Consider the following 18,779-nt stretch of genomic DNA (forward strand, 5'->3'; position numbering starts at 1 on the left):
CTTAGCTGTGTAAGGCACCTTCATACATAACAGAATTTGAGTGTGAATTGCGTTTTTGTGAAGTTGCATTCGCCGCACATCTGATGCCAGGGCCGGGCCGAGGCATAGGCTGAGAGGCTCCAGCCTCAGGGCGCAGTGTAGGAGGGGGCGCTGAATTCATTCAGCTGTCATTCCTAATTGTGTTTGAAGCAGAAAGAAATAAGAAAAGAGGATACATGGCAGTGACTGTAAGCCAGATAACTAGATATTAAGGTGTTGGGGAGGTTGTGGGCCCTGTGGCGCCTCTTAGTCTAATAGCAATCAGTGTGTGATGGCTGGGTGGCAGGGATGGAGGGGCGCACTTTGGTGTCTCAGCCTTGGGTGCTGGAGGACCTTGTCCCGGCTCTGTCTGATGCAAATCAATAGCATGGCATTTGGAATGCATTGTGTGGATTTTCGCATTCAGATGTTCTGTATGCTTTTTTCCCACAATGGACGTGAATTGTTTACAGTGCAAGTTGATGGTAATGCAAAGTTTCGCATTTCACATGCAGATGTGGATTTAATTACATACAGCTTCATGTCATTTAATTTCAGTGTATGCATGGGAAAATTACAGTGCGAAATATCACATTAAGCTACATTTCAACTACTTTATTTTATTCGTAAGGAAAATCGTATGCAAATATTTCGAGGGAAAAACACACATAGTGTTTTTTAAGAATTTTTATGAAAATGTTTGCATGTAATAATTGCTTGTGCGGATCCATTGAGAATCATTATATGCGAAACACTTGCAATTTCCATCGCAATGGGAAAAAATGCAGCAGGCTGTCAGTTTGTTATTTCCCTACATACCATCGCTTGCAAAAAAATCGCATTCAATGGAACTAGCCCAGTCACAATCATTTGTATGCTTTATAATGCAAATTTTTTTTGCAAAAAAATCACAGAAAAACGCACAAGTGGAAACTTAGGCTTAAAATCGGAACAAAAAAGCGATCACCAAGATCACAATTTCAGAATCGTCAAAGCGGCGATATCGCGATCACGTCATTTCCACAAGAGGAAGTTTGAAGAAGCGCCTTCAAACTTTCCCAAAGTCCCAGTGCCCACAGCATTGGACATACCTTCCATCCTCTATCGCCCTCTGCCGCCTCTTGTGCTTGGCAAAACTTCGGTTTCCTGCATGTCACATGATATACAGGAAGTATGCCGTGCATTAGAGCCTGCAGGAGGCAAAGTGGATAGATGGCATCGCTGGACTCGTGCTTGAAGCTATGTCCACAACTGATGCAACTTGGGGGACAGAGGAGGCACAGAGAGAGACAGCGTGGGCACAGAGAGAGACACAGGAGACACAGAGGGGGCACAGAGCGAAACAGAGTGGGCACAGAGACACAAAGGAGGCAAGAGAGAGACCCAGAGAAGGCATGAAGAGGCAAAGGGGGCACAATGAGAGACGGGGACAGAGGGGGAACAGACAGGCACAAAGGGGTGGAACAAAGCTTGATTTTCAAGGAAATCGTGAATCAAATCGAAATCGTAACTTTGGACAGAAATCGCTCAATTCAATTTTTTCCTAAAATCGTTCAGGCCTACTGCAAATACGAACAATTGCAGGGATAAGTGGGAAGGAACTCTAAAGGTGGCCACACACCATACAATTAAAAGATCTGATTTTTCACCAATTCGATAATTTTGATCGGTTGTCCCAAAAAATCGAGAGCTTTTGTTTGTTTTTGATCGATAAATCCAATTGAATTTCCCGTTTTTTTCCCGACTTTTGGAGATTGGACATGTTGGAAATTTTAGACCAACTTAATCAATAATTGTATGGTGTGTGATGGATCGTCAATTACTCTCTTGTGGGGGAGATCGTCATAAGCTACTGTTGTACCGTGAAACCCACTGGATACATACACTTGATACTATGGAACCCCGCGGTATGAAACGGGAGTACAACTTGCAGCCATTTAACTGAATATTTTCATGTTTCGCTATAGTGCCCTTTAATTATATTCTAATTATACCTTGTTGTCATACTGTATATTGTTTATAGAATGTATTGTGGTATTCGTATCCTGCAATTCGTTGGTTCCATCTGTTCCGCATAGCAGTTATCCTGTTGCTGTGAGTTTCCTACGCCACTAGTATTTTGCCTCTCTCTGAAGCGGGTCGTGCCCGCGTGATGCATTAAGGCGAGCAGCAGCTGTAACGGTCCCTCAGCCATCCTCATGTAAGTCTTGGACTCTATTCACTCTTCATCTATTCACCTTGTGCCCATGGTATATTTTCCTTCAGTGATCTATTGGTCAGCCCTCTATTTATTCCTAGAGAATTCTCCTGTTTCTCTGGCGCCTGTTACATATATATATATATATATATATATATATATATATGTATGTATGTATGTATGTATGTATGTATGTATGTATGTATATATATATATATGTATATATATATATATATATATATATATATATATGTATACTGTCCTATTGGACAATGGTTATTGGAGTTCTTCCTTCACCCTTATGGAAATTTGTCCTAGGAAATTCTTTGGATTATCAATGATTATGCACTTTATGGCACAATTGTCAATTGATTAATTATTATTATGCACTGTCATTTTTATTAATTATTGTTATGCATTACTCTTGGCATAGTATTTTTGTACATTGAGTCTGTAATACTTGTAGCACTTTACTGAGGTTTGGTGAGTTCTTAAATATTTTTGTATTACATGTTATAATGATAATTATTTGTTACAACGCTGCTATCACCTTTGGTGATTTTTAATATTGTTTTTAATATTGTTTACTATTATCAATAAAGTTTTGTATGATTTTTTGAATCTATTTTGGAGTGGTTTGGTGCTCTAGTTATCTCTTGTGGTATATGTATGGTCTAATTGCCCAATTAGCACATTCCTCTCAAATTAAATAATTTATTATTACTTTTGGGTGGTGCTTGTCCATATTGGTTGTTTAACCACTTGCCGACCGCACGCTTATACCGTGCGTCGGCAAAGTGGCAGCTGCAGGACCAGCGGCGTCGCCAGCTGCAGGCTAATTAATCAGGAAGCAGCCGCTCGCGCGAGCGGCTGCTTCCTGTCAATTCACGGCGGGGGGCTCCGTGAATAGCCTGCGGGCCGCCGATGGCGGCTCGCAGGCTAAATGTAAACACAAGCGGAAATAATCCGCTTTGTTTACATTTGTATGGCGCTGCTGCGCAGCAGCGCCGTAAGGCAGATCGGCGATCCCCGGCCAATCAGCGGCCGGGGATCGCCTCCATGTGACAGGGGACGTCCTGTCACTGGCTGCACAGGACGGATAGCGTCCTGTGCAGCCTCGATCGCCGGGGGGGCAGCAGGTAGGAGAGGGAGGGGGGGAATTTCGCCGCGGAGGGGGGCTTTGAGGTGCCCCCCCGCAACACCCAGCAGGCAGAAGAGATCAGACCCCCCCAGCACATCATCCCCATAGGGGGGAAAAAAGGGGGGCAATCTGATCTCTCTGCCTGCTACCTGATCTGTGCTGGGGGCTGCAGAGCCCACCCAGCACAGATCAGTAAAAACAGCGCTGGTCCTTAAGGGGGGGTAAAGGGTGGGTCATCAAGTGGAAGTGCTGTGAGTTTCTCCACACAGCTCCGCACCATCTGCGCCTATCCATCTCCACGGTGATGCAATGTATCCAGGCATCTCGTCACCACGTCTCGGTCCGGCCGTTCCGCTGATTGGTGGAAACTCCTTCCACACAAGGTGCTGTTTGGAGGTTGTGCCCTGCCTCCCTGAAGCGAGCGGATCTTCGCATCTCTGCCGCTTCCACACCGCTTCCAGGATGACGCCCTTGTGACATGTATCGCTGCTTGGTAACGCAGCTCAGTTCCCCACAAGGTCCGTGTGGCGTGTGTGTGTGTTCCATCTTTTCTGATGTTGTTACTGGGGCTGTCCTGGTTCTTGGGTGGGGAGACTCCGTTATACTGGTAGACACTGCAGGTGAGTGTAATGATATTACCTGGTCTGCACGCCTGCGACGATCTGGGCGCTTCTGGCTTGCGTCCCACGACGTCTCCTCCTACAGCACTGAGCAGGCGCGTGCGGTCCAAGGGGCGCACGGGATGAACGCATCAGAGTACGCGTCCCCCCTATGCGACCAAGCGGCAGGCGTACCGGAAGTGACGCGGCCAGTGGGTATATAAACACTTCCGGTACGCGGCTGCACGCCTGTTATAGCGTGTGTATCAGCAACTAGGCTGTCAGTGAGATTGCTCTTCGCAGTATTACTGTTATATTGTTACCTGTATTGATTACCTGTGTATGACCTGGCTTGAACTTAGACAATCCGTCTGCCTTACCCCACAAACCTGTATTGATTACCTGTGTATGACCTGGCTTGAACTTAGACAATCCGTCTGCCTTACCCCACAAACCTGTATTGATTACCTGTGTATGACCTGGCTTGAACTTAGATATCCGTCTGCTTTATCCCATTAACCTGTAATTGATTACCTGGCGTGAATTCTTAATATCTCTCTGTATCTTTGTGATAACATTAGAAGGGTGTAATGAACAGCGGAGATGCCGCCGCATGGTCTAGTGACAGGGCGGCTATCTCCGCGTTCAGACCGGCGGTTTCCGCGCAGCGACACGCGTCTGGCTTGGCTGGACCTTCTAGTTCACACAGATGGAGAGCTACGCGTGCGCGCGCCAGGCGACAGGACATTTATACCAGCAGAAGGGGAATCAGCTGATCAGGCCGATTAGCTGATCCCAGCATGACTCTGGATTGGCTGAGTGGCTCGCGCGGAGCTGCACAGCACTGCAAGTATATATAGATCTTGCTTGTCAGTTGCTGGTTGTCTGCCGTTGCGAATACTTACGTGTGAGCACTCAGACCTCAGTCAGATCCTACAGTGTGTTAGAACCAGGTGGACCTGGGAATTTACACTTAGTAGGATTACTGTGTCATTACTGTGTTATACTTTAGACCAGTTCCAGGGTGTTGTGACCAAGGACCTCACACCCAAGTTTAGGATTACTGTGTCATTAATGTGTTATACTTTAGACCAGTTCCAGGGTGTTGTGACCAAGGACCTCACACCCAAGCTTAGGATTACTGTGTCATTACTGTGTTATACTTTAGACCAGTTCCAGAGTGTGGAGACCAAGGACCTCACACCCAAGCATAGGATACTGTGTTATTCTTTAGACTAGTTCCTGGGTGTCTAGACCAAGGTCCTCACACCCTAGACTAGGATTGTGATTTATATCTGTTATGACCATCTGCTCGGGTGTTGCCGACCTTGCCTGCCCGACCCTTCTGGCTGTCACTCATCCCTCGAGTGTTCAGTCTGTCTGTACTACCCGTGACACTATTCCACCAAGTGTCAGTTAGCTGCAAGGACCTCTTGCTCATCAGAGGGTCCTTCCTGCAACACAGCCAGTGGCCTCTATCCCATTGGAGTCCCCTGGCTGCAGTACAGTTTGATTTCCAGTTTACCAGGGAATCACTGGCTGCCAGATTACCTCTATCTCCTCTCTCAAGGAGATAGTCCCTGCACAGCCCAGGGCCACCTGCCCCTCAGGTGGTTCCTGGCCGAGCTGCCCGTATCTCCCGACTCTCGGGAGATAGCCTACAGTTACAATTAAAACTTATACTTCATTAGGTGTCCAGAGGTTAGTCATACTTGTATTATTGGTGATTCTGCAGATCATCCATAATCAAGTATACATCTGTATTGTTGATGATTCTGCAGATCATCAATAATCAGATTCTCTCTGTGTACTGACACCAATCGTTACAAAGGGATGATCGGAAAGAGCAAATTCCGTTCCGCCGGAATTTGCGGATTCCGCCACCGCTTAATTCCGTCGCTATGAAAATTCAGCAGGATTTTTGCGAAATTCTGCGGAATTCCGGATTCCGGCGGAAAAATTTAAATAATCGCAAATGGAACCTTATTTATGCTAAATGATAGCCCATAGAACCTATTAACTCTTCCCTTAGTCCTTTTTCTCCTTCCTCCCTGGTCTTGTCTTCCAGGGAAGTGTAGGATTTCAAAAGCCAGCTTACATACATTGGCCAGGAATCGAACCCAGGTCTAGTGCTTGGTAGGCAGCTCTCCTCACCACTATACCATCACCAACACTACATGTTGAAGCCAGCCTAGCATGTACCATTATGAGATATCCAAGAGAAAAATGAGCTTGCTTAGGGATTTGTAGGATGTCAAAAGCCAATTCACATACATTGGTCAGGAATCGAACTCAGGCCTACCGCTCTGTAGGCTGCTATCCTAACCATTATACCACCAACACAACACACTACAATGCTACATGCTGAAGCCAGCCTAGCATGTACCATTGTGATATATCCAAGAGAAAAATGAGCTTGCTTAGGGATTTGTAGGATGTCAAAAGCCAACTCACATACATTGGCCAGGAATCGAACCCAGGCCTACCGCTCTGTAGGCTGCTATCCTAACCATTATACCACCGGAATTTCATATTTTTCCGCGGAAATACCGCCATAGTGATATAGCAATTCCATTCCGTCACAATGTAACAGTAACTGTAGAATGGAATTGTGGGCAGCACGGTGGCGTAGTGGTTAGCTCTCTCACCTTGCAGCGCTGGGTCCCTGGTTCGAATCCCAGCCAGGGCACTATCTGCAAAGAGTTTGTATGTTCTCTCTGTGTCTGCGTGGGTTTCCTCCGGGCACTCCGGTTTCCTCCCACATTCCAAAAACATACAGATAAGTTAATTGGCTGCCTCTAAAAAAATTGGCCCTAGACTACAGTACTTACACTACATAATAGACATATGGCAATGGTAGGGATTAGATTGTGAGCTCCTTTGAGGGACAGTTAGTGACAAGATATGTATATACTGTACAGCGCTGCGTAATATGTCGGCGCTATATAAATACGAAATAATAATAATAATAATGTAACGACATCACCAAATTCCGGCCAGAATCACGGAATTCTTAATTCCGCGGAATCCAGCGACCATCCCTAAACATTAGAAGCAAGTGCTTACGGCCTTACCCCTGCATCTTAGGGCAGTTAGTAGCGTCAGTGTGACGTCACGGTCATCCGACCGTTACAGTGAGTTGTTCATTCTCATTGGTTCCCACTTGCCTGAACAAGTTCCCCATCAAGTCCGCTTGTTCACAGCGGAAGGTAATTGGCACATATGTAACATTTATATAAAATGTATGAAAGCCCTATAGCTAACACGAAATTAAAAGTCTAGTCGGAGTGTGCTACCACAAGGTCAGGCAGGACCTAAAAAACTTGTACACAATCGTTTAAGCGCACATCCTAATTCATATAAAAGTCCACATAAAAATCACTTAGGAATCCTCATATGCAGTTTCTTGGTCTCTTGTGCCACCATCACCATGGACACCCAACAGTAGACAGACTCACCAGATGTATTGGCCACTGCTAGACTGGCCAACTATGCACAAATCCAGGAGCCTCAGTACTTCAGGATCCTGGTGCCACTTTGATGCTGTCCTTTTAGACCACCATCATTCTCCACATTATCCATGCATAGTACCTCAAAGAAATAGCCTGCATAGCGTAACTCCGTATAACACTTAAAACTTTAATTATAAAATTGCACTCACATGCTCCAAAAGGTATTGCACACATAGAGTTTTACGGGCTCTCCCCCGTTGCCTGGCAGGGCACTGCTTGTATTGGGTCCTTCAGCTCCCCCTCCACCCAGCTTGCAGACACCACCGCCTCCACCGGCCGTTCACTTCCTGGTATGTCCAACCTCCCGCCCGATCGATTTCGTCACTCCCTCGTGACTCATCAGGGGCACGGGGGTTGGACTCATTACCAGGGTTCTTATATCCTTTTTCTTAGCACTGATTGGCTGCTTTCGTCCGCGTCATACGCGTCAATACGTACGCTTGATCACATGTTTCCTTCCAGCCGTATCGATTGGTCGCATCCGCACGCACTATACGCGTCATTACGTCCGCGGTTGGCATATGTAACATTAACTGCCATTGGTGCATTTGAATTGTTGGTGTACTATATAAACTTGTCTTGTTGTGATGTATCATTAGACTGTCATAGCTTAAAAAAGGAGCATGTGTCTGCTCCGAAACATCGCTTGATTATTATGGCAGTCTATGAATAAACTTGTAAACGAGCAATTGGATGGTGCCGGCCTACTTTCTTTAGTAGATTTCAGCAGGAAATCATCCATGATAGGTCCGCCACCACCACGTGCTGGACCACCAGGTCTCCTCCATGTAATGTGTACCCACGGTAATGTAAAGTATACCCCCCAGGCTCCCTTATGTGCTGGCACACCTTCTCCAGTGTCCCAAATATTCTCTCTATTGTTGCCAGGTGCGCCTGTGGCCCATGACTCGGTGCCACGTGTGTTCTCCTACATGTCATAATGTCACGTGGTACATGTACCTGGCAGAGATGTAGAGAAGACTTGAGACTCTAGAGGAGAGGCACCAGTGGATTGGTGAGCGTGGGAGGTACACATTACACTAGAGAAGGGTGATTAAAGTCAGAGAAGGGTGATTAGACAAGAAAAAACACAAATAGGGGAAGTTAGCACTCTCAAACCCTGAGTTTTTCAAAGGCAGTAAAAGGAGTCAGACAACATACTACACTCATACAGCAGTTTGAGGATATCGAAGACAATTTTTAGTAATAATACTGCATTGGAATTCAGCAAGGTCACATGGAAAGCAAAACCTGCCTGTTTTTGAGACTGGAGATACCCTTTAACTGGGCTAAAAAAAAATAAAGTATTTCAACCTGTAATGCTGGGACTACACGGTGCGTTTTTGCGGCTCGATTCTGCCGCCTGATCGATTCACCGCTCGATTTCGTGCCCGATTCTCTTATCTTCCATTCTTTTGCCTTATCTTTTCCCATTGTTCCCTATGCGAAATCGAGCGCGGAATCGATCGGGCGGGAGATCAGAAATTATCAATCGAGCCATCTTAATGGCTCAAAAACGTACCATGTATTCCCAGCATAAGAAAGGAATACAGAGTACCCCGACCAGCTCATTTGGAATCATAAGTACTTTCTCAGGCTCACAATTATGTACACTGACTCTATGGCACACAGAATTGTTGAGCGCCTTTGAGTCGTGTAATTGACTGTAAATTACAAGTAAATATTCAGGGTAATGGATGCTGTAGCAGATTCAATTCTTTCTCACTGAAACTATAATCAGCCATTGTTCAGGTTGTAAAATTTTCAACATTGCTGTCAGCTCAAATGTTTGCAAATATTTGCAACTCTTATTAAAGTGTGCAGTGAGCAAATAGACACAAGACAAAATGGGAAAATTATCTCTGTCATTTTTTTTGTTTGTGTTAAATCAGTAAATGTGTATGAAGACTTTGAAGAGACAGGAAGAGTGAGTATTGGTGACCATATTTATTTCATGTATCAGGGGTGTTGCTTTCCATTTCTGTTTGTATCCTGCTGTGCGTGTCTTGAAAGAGCCCAGATGCTCAAATATTAATATATTTCAGGCATCAAAAGCTGTAATTTTTAATGCTGTGTGTAAAAATACAGAACCATCTGCAGACATCCCAGAACTGCAGACTTCCTGCACGTGTAGCAGAATGCAGATAGCATTGCAACACTGGAGGAGAAATTCTTATCAGGGCCAGTTCTGGACTTTTCGCTGCCTGAAGGAAACATTGTTAGCCCCCTCCCCACCCCAAACATGCTCCCCCCCACTCCAAGCATGCTCCCCCCCCCCCCCCCCCCCCAAGCAAGAGTAAAGACCACGTGGTTTCAGTGTTTGTGTTATACAGTTCCATCTCATTACCCATAGCATGTCAATGCTAAAGTAGTAAAAAAAAAAAAAAAAAAGTGGACACCAGCCTCAAGAGGAAGCTAAGTTTCATATGAGGCCATATGAGACATTTCAGGCCTTGCACTCCCTGGAGCCCACTGTCACCAACTGATCTAGGAGGATAAGTATCATCCACTTTTTTTTGCTACCTTAGCATTGACATGCTTGAATACAAGTTTATGCATTGATGTAATTGCATCTTTAGTGCCAAACTTTCACCTCTGCATGAATTTTCAGTACACTTCAGTGTTGTCTGTACACATTGAGCCCCTTGGATCTAATTGGTCACCATTTGAGGACTCTCATAGATGATCCCAGCCTTTCTGGTTTCCCTGATTTTGCCATTAACCCTAGCAACTCCCTCAAAGTCAAAGTGACAGTGCAGTCAGTCTTCCCACAGTCATGATTGGTGTTCAGTGGTGGGCTGGGCTTCAAAAATGCTCAGTGCTCAGGGTGTGGTACCCTCCAGCCCCTTTGCTGGCTGTTTAATGGTGGTGCTGGTGCAGTGCATATTCTCACCAGTCGTGCTTGAATGTACCCAAATTCGATTCGAGTACATTTGAATTCGGGTCCAGGTCAAATTCGGATTCGGCCGTGATCATGACCATAGAATTCGATTCGAATTCGAGTCGTGATCGGTAATTGAATTCAGGTAATAGTCGTGATCACGAATTCGGATGGGCTTAAAGCAAAAAAATTTTTTTGAATGGAAATCACAATTAAATAGGTGTAATTAAAAAAAATTGATGAAAAACTTTTTTTCTGCATTTCTTGTTTATTCTTCTTTACCGTCTTCACCTTCTTCTTTTTTTTCTCTCCATCTTTTTCTGCACCATCTCCTTTTTCTGTTTTACCATCTTCTTTCTCATCACCATCATCTTCATCATCTTCTTCTTCACTGGCACCTGGTTCTTCTTCTTCTTCACCTGGTTCTTCTTCTTCTGATTCATCCTCATTTGGATTTTATCTTCTTCTTCACCTGGTCCTCCTCCTTCTCCTCCTCCTCCTCCTGGTTCTTCTTCTCCTGGTTCTTCTTCTACTTCTTTTCCTGGTTCTTCTTCTTCTCCTCCTCCTGGTTAATCCACTTCTCCTCCTCCTGGTTCTTCTTCTTCTTCTCCTGGTTCTTCTTCTTCTTCTTCTTCTCCTGTTTATTCTTCTTCTTCTCCTGGTTATTCTTCTTGTTCCTCTTCTCCTGGTTATTCTTTGTAATGATCTGCTCTGCTGTCTGCACAGGCAGACAGCTTTTTGACCATTTTTTAGGTCTGAGTGCTGCAGGTCTCTGGAAAAGAGACCTGTCTTCACTCTGCAAGTTTCAGAGTTGCTCTGCTGGTGAGGAATTTGCATCCATTTGTCATGCAAATTGCTTAGCTGCTTCTTTTGATGGCTTGCAGTGTAAATACCATTTCTTCCCAGAATTCCCTGCTGGTCATGATGGTTTGTTCCTGTTAACTTGCCTGGAGTCTCAGCCCTCTGCTCATTGTTGCCGATTATTGCTAGCTTAGAGTAGATACCATTTGGGAGTGCTCCTTGCATTCCTGTTTAGTGCAATCAGGATTGTGTATATTTGTACTGCCTATTCTGTCGTGTCTTGTTCTTGCGATTGCGCTGTCATCAGTGGTTGGCGGTAGCGAATCGTTCTGTCTGTTTGGATCGCACTCGCTCTTGCGGAAGAGCAGTGGACCCTTTTAGTTCTGTTCCCGTGTACGGATCACACTCGCTCTTGCGGAAAAAAGAGTAGGGGATCCTATCTGTCCTATTCCTGTGTACGAATCGCACTCACTCTTGCGGAAGAGCAGTGGATTCTTTCAGTCCTGTTCCTGTGTATGGATCGCACTCGCTCTTCCGGAAGAGCAGTGGATCCAATCTGACTTGTTCTTGTTGTCTGTTTGTCTGGAGTAAATGCCTGCTGTTGCCTGAGGTAAGGCAACCCATTAGCAAGCGTTTCTGTTATTTGTTTGTTTATGTTTTCTGTGTTCTATTGTTAGTTAAGGTTGGCGCGTTTTGTCTCTGTTGCGCTTTTTGTGCGGAGACCGCGCCATTAACGTGTTTTGTCGCTGTTGTGCTTTTTGCGCGGCGACCGCGTTTAGCGAGTGCGTTTGTTATTTTCCTTGGTGTTCGGATTGTTATGTTTTGCTGTGTCATTCTCACTACACCTATGCTCTGTCTTTGCTCAGTCTTGTGTCGCTATTAGCAATCGCCATTCTGGCGATTGCTTTCCCACTTGGTCTTCGCTGGTGTCTGTTCACCATCGCCAGATGGCGACTAGATTGGTGGACATACATACATCCTGTCTCTGTGCTCACTCTCTTTCACTAGGGGCTATCTTGCCCAAATAGCTTCCCTTCGTACAATTCCTATCTGGCATCTGTGGGGTTGCAGAGGGTTTATTCCTCTGCACTCCACAGCTCCATCTGCCGGTGCGAATTCCCCTCTACAAGTGCATTGCACCACAGCTGGGTTCTGTTATTCAGGCGTTTGTGGAGGATTTCCGCAGTGTCAGCGCACATCCTGTGTGCTGACCACGGAGATATTCCACAATTGTTACAGTATGACCAGCCAAACCGAAAATCCCAGTGTAGAGGGAATTTTCGAATTGTATGATTTTGTCAATTATGGTTCTTATACCTTTAAGAGGTTTAAAAAACGTATCTCTGAAACCAAAGAGGACTTCCTGTCTGAATGTGTAAGATTCTTTTTAAATCCTACCTTTCCAATTACTGATCCGTCCACATGGGCTCTTCAATTGGCCTGTGTTCTATTGCAGGGGAATCTGTTTTCGTGGGCGTATGAGGTTTTGGAAAAACATTCCTGGAATGATAATCCTTATCAGTTTCTTACATTGATTTTTTCTCATTGGTTTAAACTGCCTTGTTTGCCATCTATGCTTGATGAGTGTGTACCGGCTAATCTGTCAGCTGTTCAATCCCTTCCATGCAAACCATTCAGTATGACAATCAGTTTAATGCCCCTGTATCCAAATCAACTGAATGTGATAAATCCAAAGAGACTTCTCAGTCTCAGGTTTTGTTACCACAAGCAAAAGCATATGTGGATCCGGTGATAGGCAGAATTATTCAGTATATTAAAGGAGTAAAAAATAATGTATGCATGTTCCTGATTCCAACCCGTATGAGTGTTACTTTGATACAGGGTTGTTTGAGCCTCCATTTGCTCCGTGGGAGATTGGGGCTTTGATTGAGGAGTTCGAGATTGATTGGAAGGCGTTTTGTGATTTTTACATCGCAAAAAGCGAAGTGATTCTTAATGCTTGTGTTGATTCTGTGTACACTTTGGTTGAATCTGATGAGTGTGACGAATGTTTTGTGGATCCAGTGATTTGTGTGTGGCAGACGATTTTGGATGAATTGCACACACACCAACCAATTGACTCCAATAAAGAGTCACCGTTATCAGATGATTGTTCCTGCCTTTCTGGGGTAAAGCAAGTGAGTTTAGACACTGTGCGATCTGAAATGAATGGGTGTACTTCTGTTGTTGACACCTGTATGAATTCTGAAAGATTCTCTCCTGCTTGTGTGGAGTCGGAAGCTGTGCGATCTAATGCCTGTTTCTCAGGCGTTCCTGCAGATTATGATCAACATGAATGTGTCAATTTTGTCAAAGATATGTGGGATCCCTTGTCATTTAAAAACAGATCTTTTTCTCCCAGTAATTCTTTAAGATCTTCCATCTATGATCCTGCTATGGGGAAAATTCCTAAACTATACAACCTCAAGAGTATTGTTAATATGACTAATACAATTCCTCATGTTGTTGTTGCAACTTCTTCTGCAAATAAACCTATGTCTCACTCTGTTCTCACCGTTGAAAGCTCGTTGCCAGATGAAAATTGTTCCAATGTTTCTGTCCTGAACACCTTGCAGGTTTGGCCTCAGATTGCGGAAGCTTGCGCTTTAGAAGCTTCAGCTTCACAACCAAAAACGATCTTAGATGCGCAAATTTTGCGTTCTGACTCCTCAGATTCGACATTGTTAGCCGAGTCTAGGGGTGAGATAGCGCTTTGGTTGTACGAATTTGATACTGAGGGATCTTTGCTTGGTCCAAAGAGTATTTCTGTGGGCCTACCCTGTACCATAAATGAATCTATGTTGTCCACTCGCATTGACATCTGTGAGTCCCTTTCTTGCTCTGAAGAATGTGCTGACTTCCCACCCTGTACTCTGGATGAGTCTATGTTACCTTGCAAGAAGTCTCCTGCAGGGACCCCAGAGGCTCGTTTAGGTATAACAACTAGTCTCATCTGTTTTTCTGCCATTTCAGAATTGCAGTCTGGTTTGACTGCTATGAAGCATTCTGCCTGCAGTGAAACTAGACTCAGGGAGTCAGTGATGGTTCCACTAGATATTCCTGTGCATCCTGTTCATGAAGATGAAATTCAGTCCCAGCGTATGGTAAATCCACCCCTGAGACATCTGCCCTGTCCGCAGAATGTATTTGATGTTCGGCCCTGTAACATGGATAGTTCAGTTTCCTTGATTACTTTGTCAGAAAACTTGGGAAATGATGCTCCTGAGGTTTTGTTTAATGTTCTGGAGGTCTCCGAGTTCCTCCCAAAGGGTGCAGAACTTTTAGGAGATGCCTCCTGTCCCGCAGGGCCGTCTGAGGTATTGCCCACTTCAGTAGGCATTGCTGTGGTGCTGACTACTTTTGCAGCTCTTGTGGAGCTTCAGTCATGCGTGGTCAATGATGAGTTTTGGTCAGATACTATTACAGTCACAGAGACTTCTAAGTCTGAGTCCAAGTCTTCTTTTGAAAGACCAGTACTTGTGACCACTACTCGTGATGATTCTCTGCCCGGTCCTGGTTTTGGTCTTGTCGTGACAGACTCTGAGGTTGGCAGTTCCTCGACGTGTCCTGTGGTTTCTCTTGTGCTAGTGTACCCTGATGCGCTCTGTGATCCAGAATGACCAAGTGTGTTTCGGTTACCAGCATGCTCAGATGCTTCCTTGGTGGAGACATGTTCTGATATTGCCTACTTGCCTGCATGCCCAGAAGTGGTCCCTGAAAGCCCTGATCTTGATGGTTGTCCTGGTAATCCTGAATCCGGAATTGTCATAGGTTCCATAGGGGTTCTTGATAGTTCTCCATGTGAGCCTGGTGAGCGTACTGGCCTCTTGGGATCTCTGCGGAGTTTCAAAGTGTTCTGGGAGATTCTGGGAGAAATGTTTCTTGGTATCCTGGATGGGATCAACAGTGGCTTCTCTGTTGAAAGGGACACTTCGAATAATTATTGTGGCAGGTTTGTGTGAGAAAACGCGGAAAAGCCGCCGCGAGTACTCAGAGTAAGGCGGCTAATTCCGCGTCCAACATGGCAGCTTGCGCGCATGGGCCTGCATCCACTAGCCTGATGGAGCGCGGAGAAACCGCCGCATGCCCAGTGAACAAGGCGGCGGATTCCGCGTCCGACGTGGCGGTTTGCACGCATGGGCCTACCACTAGCAGTATGGCTGAACGCGGGGAAACCGCCGCATGCTCTGACAGCGGTACGGCTGGCCCCGCGTTCAAACCAGCAGATACATTACAACACATGTCTGGTGTGGCTGGGACTGATAGCCCACACAGGTTCAGAAGGACGCGCCCGCGCGCTGAGAGGCAGAGCCTTTATGACAGTCAGAAGGGTGTCAGCTGATTCAGCCGATCAGCTGACAATTCTATCAGGTTTCATTGGTCCAGCACTTAGGGGAGGCGCCGGAGAGCGCTTGTGTATATATACTGGGTGCTGGTCATTTCTCTGGTGTCTGGCGTTGCGATCACTACGTGGTAGCACTCAGACCTTGTCAGTATCTGTGATATTTTCTGTGTTATTACTTCAGACTAGTTCCAGGGTGTTGATGATCAAGGAACTCACACCCAAGATTAGGGAACTGTATTACCATTTTGTTATACTTCAGACTAGTTCCAGGGTGTTGATGATCAAGGAACTCACACCCAAGACTAGGGAACTGTATTACCATTCTGTTATATTTCAGACTAGTTCCAGGGTGTTGATGATCAAGGAACTCACACCCAAGACTAGGGAACTGTATTATCACTCTGTTATATATCAGACTAGTTCCAGGGTGTTGATGATCACGGAGCTCACACCTAAGACTAGGCATTGTTATTATCTGTTATGACTTTCTGCTTTCCTGACCATTCTCTTGATCTCTGATTTGGTACTTCGCTATATCTGATACTCTGTTGCTGAACCCTGCTTGTCTTTAGACTCCGTATCTGTCTCCTGTCTCTGTACCTGATCTGTCTGTCTGTTGCCGACCTGGCCTGTCCGATCTTGAGAACTATCTTCCCTGTTTGGAGATAGTTCACAGACCTGTCAGTGACACTTCACCATTGGTGTCACTCACTCTCTGGTCCTTCCCACTCTCAGCCTGGCTCCGCCCCTTGGGGAGCATCAGGCCATTGGAAGGAATCTGTTCTCTGAGCAGTATCTCTTACTGCCTTGCACCCTCTATACGGGTGCTCTCCTCAAAGTATTACTGTTGCATCAAACACTCATATTACTCAGGTGTCCAGAGGTTAGTAATATATCTGATTATCGGTGATACTGCAGATCATCAATAATCGGGTATATATCTGTATTTTCGGTGATACTGCAGATCACCGATGATCAGATCCTCTCTGTGTTACACTAATCGTTACAGTTTGGTATTTTTGGACAATCCCTGGAAGGTGGTGGGTATTGCTCGGAGTGTGTCGATGAGTTCTTCTCTGGCATTCACAGTTCTGATGGGTGTTACACTGAGGCTTGTAGTACTGGGCATGTTTCGGTGGCTTCTGCCTCCGACGAGTTTGGTTTCGGGAGGATTGACTCTGGAATTGGGCCTTGTCAGGCTGCCCCGACCTTCATGAGTGTTCAATCACACTGTTTTGTTGGAAATATCAGTTTTGAGGGACGTCTAGAAGCCATCCCTAGAGGGGGGGGGGGGGGGGGGGTTACTGTAATGATCTGCTCTGCTGTCTGCACAGGCAGACAGCTTTTTGACCATTTTTTAGGTCTGAGTGCTGCAGGTGTCTGGAAAAGAGACCTGTCTTCACTCTGCAAGTTTCAGAGTTGCTCTGCTGGTGAGGAATTTGCATCCACTTGTCATGCAAATTGCTTAGCTGCTTCCTTTGATAGCTTGCAGTATAAATACCATTTCTTCCCAGAATTCCCTGCTGGTCATGATGGTTTGTTCCTGCTAACTTGCCTGGAGTCTCAGCCCTCTGCTCATTGTTGGCGATTATTGCTAGCTTAGAGTAGATACCCTTTGGGAGTGCTCCTTGCATTCCTGTTTAGTGCAGTCAGGATTGTGTATATTTGTACTGCCTATTCTGTCGTGTCTTGTTCTTGCGATTGCGCTGTCGCCAGCGGTTGGCGGTAGCGAATCGTTCTGTCTGTTTGGATCGCACTCGCTCTTGCGGAAGAGCAGTGGACCCTTTCAGTTCTGTTCCCGTGTACGGATCACACTCGCTCTTGCGGAAGAGTAGGGGATCCTATCTGTCCTATTCCTGTGTACGAATCGCACTCGCTCTTGCAGAAGAGCAGTGGATTCTTTCAGTCCTGTTCCTGTGTACGGATCGCACTCGCTCTTCCGGAAGAGCAGTGGATCCAATCTGACTTGTTCCTGTTGTCTGTTTGTCTGGAGTAAATGCCTGCTGTTGCCTGAGGTAAGGCAACCCATTAGCAAGCGTTTCTGTTATTTGTTTGTTTATGTTTTCTGTGTTCTATTGCTAGTTAGGGTTGGCACGTTTTGTCTCTGTTGCGCTTTTTGTGCGGAGACCGCGCAATTAACGTGTTTTGTCGCTGTTGCGCTTTTCGCGCGGCGACCGCGTTTAGCGAGTGCGTTTGATATTTTCCTTGGTGTTCGGAATTGTTATGTTTTGCTGTGTCATTCTCACTACACCTATGCTCTGTCTTTGCTCAGTCTTGTGTCGCTATTAGCAATCGCCATTCTGGCGATTGCTTTCCCACTTGGTCTTCGCTGGTGTCTGTTCACTGTCGCCAGGTGGTGACTAGATTGGTGGACATACATACATCCTGTCTCTGTGCTCACTCTCTTTTACTAGGGGCTATCTTGCCCTATATAGCTTCCCTTCGTACAATTCCTATCTGGCATCTGTGGGGGTGCAGAGGGTTTATTCCTCTGCACTCCACAGCTCCATCTGCCGGTGGGAATTCCCTTCTACAAGTGCATTGCACCACAGCTGGGTTCTGTTATTCAGGCGTTTGTGGAGGATTTCCACAGTGTCAGCGCACATCCTGTGCGCTGACCACGGAGATATTCCACTATCGTTACATTATTATTCTTCTTCACCTGGTTATTCTTCTTCTGTTCTTCTTCTCCTGGTTATTCTTCTTTTTCTTCACCACCATCTTTTTTTTTTTTCATATTCTTCCTCTTGTACCCAACTTAATGTTTCTTCCCTTACAGAACAGCATAGCTAAATTTGTAGCGCAATAGCTAGTGGCACATGGCAGCAGCACATAATTCTGCAGACCCTGGCGGTGGAAGCACAAACAGCAGGAGGTTAAATGCAGCAGGCAATGTAATGGACCATGGCACCTAGCGTTGGTACCACGGCTGTAATAATAAACACCATACAGCAGGAGGTTCCGGACAGCAGTCGTGAAGCCCACATTGTGTCCAATACACAACTGGGACAGCACAGTTTTCAACCCAGACACCTCAGAATTTTTTTTTTACCACAAACTGTAGCTATTGTAGTGGCGTAATAGCTAGTGGCGCATGGCAGCAGCAGACAGCAGGAGGTTAAATACAGTAGGAGGAGGAGGAGTGACGTTTGGCAGCAGGCAATGTAACGGGCCATGGTACCTAGCAGTACCACGGCTGTAATAAACACCATACAGCAGGAGGTTCCAGACAGCAGTTGTGAAGCCCACATTGTGTCCAATACACAACTGGGACAGCACAGTTTG

Source organism: Hyperolius riggenbachi, chromosome 1, assembly GCF_040937935.1.
Source record: "Hyperolius riggenbachi isolate aHypRig1 chromosome 1, aHypRig1.pri, whole genome shotgun sequence".
Classification (NCBI taxonomy): domain Eukaryota; kingdom Metazoa; phylum Chordata; class Amphibia; order Anura; family Hyperoliidae; genus Hyperolius; species Hyperolius riggenbachi.